The following is a 2,086-nucleotide window of genomic DNA, read 5'->3' on the forward strand; positions in this document are numbered from 1 at the left end:
CTATGAATTACTTATCTTTAAGTACGTTTCCGAATTTCCCAGTAACTGCATATCGAAGCACAATTTTAAAAAAGTGTATTTATACCAAATTGAAAATTTTCTTATCAATATTTTCCGTTTTTAAAACCATTGCATCGTGTAGAGCACATCCGAAAATAGTAGAAAAGAGTATTTTATAATAAATTCGTTGCCTTCTTATAAAATGATTTAAGCTCTAACTTAAGAGAAACATTTCTTCATTTAGGACTTAATGGGTTAAATCAGCTGCTAAAATCGCGAAATCCCAATTTGCGCCTGTGTGCAGTACATGGGTGTTGAATGAAGTGTACGGTAAGAGGGTTAAGTTGACAGGCTTCTCTAGTAAAAATCATAAAATGTACATGAAAACAACAAAATAATTGTTTTTGGTTCGAATTTCGAAAAAAATTTAATGTAAGCGCAATGTCTCTGATTTCAGGTTTCATGACAAGTATGAGCCGACAGCAACACCGACAGAATTGTTATAGACACCGTTCACATCGACACAGACGCCGATGCTATCATCATCACCAAAGGTGCAGCCAAAACATAATTATTAAAATCACCCTAATGTCTCATCCCATGATGATTGGTCACACAACTGATCTCGTCCCTGTCCAAGCAGTACTCATCATGAAATAAATAAAGCCTTTTCGGTATTTTTCTGCCACAGAATCTACACTTCCATGACTCAATGATCTCCATTCTGAAACAATAAGAAAAGAGGCTATTCGGCCAAACCAAGATCATCAAAAAAAATTAAAAATAATAGTCTATTGTTTACTGTCCTTTCTTTTTGTAAGAGTATACCTAATTCTCGGTGCTTAGCCTTTCACTTAAGCGATTCTGATTTATTTTATTAAATCATTAAATTATCTTTATCTCATTGTTAACGATCTTTTTCTTTTTGATAATTATTTAGGTAATAGGACTATTATTGTTATTATTTTTATCTATTAGTAATATCTGACCTAAGTCGTTAACTGATTTATTTGTTTCTGCTTTATTTACTCTCTATTTTATACCTTATCTAGTCTAAATTATAATTATCAGAAAAACTCGTAGAAACGCCTCGTCTTCTTCTCTAGTGTTGCTGGACTCCTGGTGATCTGAAATCAATAACTCAACCTAAAATTCTTAATCATATAGGTGACTATAGTAAGATCAATGGTTACACACAAATTTATTTTTATTGATATTTTACAAAAACATAGTCTTAATCTTTATTTTTTTTTCAATCCTCTTCTTTACTCCCTTCTTCTTCTTAGAAATGCTTCGACTTCTTCTCTTCTTCTCTGTTTTATTTCTGTCCATTAATTTTCTACCCTCTGCTTCTCGCCGTCCGTCATGTCCCATGTTATCAACTTAATTTTCCATTTCTTCTAATAAATTAGTGTTTTTTTTCAACTTTATTAATTTCTTTTGTTCTTCTTCTGTCTGTTTCCTCCTTTTCCTTCTGTATTTTTTTCCTATATGTGTCGATTTTCATTTCAACCTCTGGTTTTCTTCCTCCTGTTTTCTAATCATTTCTTCATATCCCGCCACCATCTTTCTCCTTTTTAATTCTTTCTTTCTCCTTTATCTTTGCTTCTATCTCCTTCTTCACTTTTTTCTCCTCTTCTTTACGTCGATCCTCCTCTCTCAACAGGTTCACTATCTCCTGTAAATTAAAAAACTCCGTCCTCTTTTTCTCTAAGTGTTTCACCTTCGTTTGTACTTCTTTAGTTCCTTCCAATATCTTCTGTCTCAAGGTTTCTAAATCTTCTTCCATCTTTTCTCCATTTTTCTTTATCGCCTAATCCAACTCTTCTTCCATTTTTAGCTTCCCCTTCTCTTCTTCTCTCCTACGAACCTCCTGCCTTTCCACACTTTCTGCCATTTCCTGAAATAACGAAAAACATTTCTGTCCTACTTTTTCTTTATTATTAACATTCTTATTCTTAAAAATAAGAAGTTTTCGTCATGTTAATTTCCTTCTCAGTCTTCTTGAATTTAAACTACTTCTCATTATTCTTATACTTTTCATTGTTCGGTATGAACTTTTTCAAATTATTAATATTCCAATTTC

The 2,086-nt window shown here is 32.4% G+C and overlaps 1 long non-coding RNA gene across 1 annotated transcript in view; it reads left to right on the forward strand.

Annotated features, from left to right (window-relative positions):
• LOC117180823 overlaps positions 1–781 on the forward strand; it is a 6,478-nt gene extending 5,697 nt beyond the window's left edge. The window contains exon 3 of the long non-coding RNA XR_004468057.1: positions 458–781. This is a non-coding gene — a long non-coding RNA (uncharacterized LOC117180823). The remainder of the gene's footprint in view (positions 1–457) is intronic.
• The last annotated feature ends 1,305 nt before the right edge of the window (positions 782–2,086 follow it).

Source organism: Belonocnema kinseyi, chromosome 9, assembly GCF_010883055.1.
Source record: "Belonocnema kinseyi isolate 2016_QV_RU_SX_M_011 chromosome 9, B_treatae_v1, whole genome shotgun sequence".
NCBI classification, from domain to species: Eukaryota; Metazoa; Arthropoda; class Insecta; order Hymenoptera; family Cynipidae; genus Belonocnema; species Belonocnema kinseyi.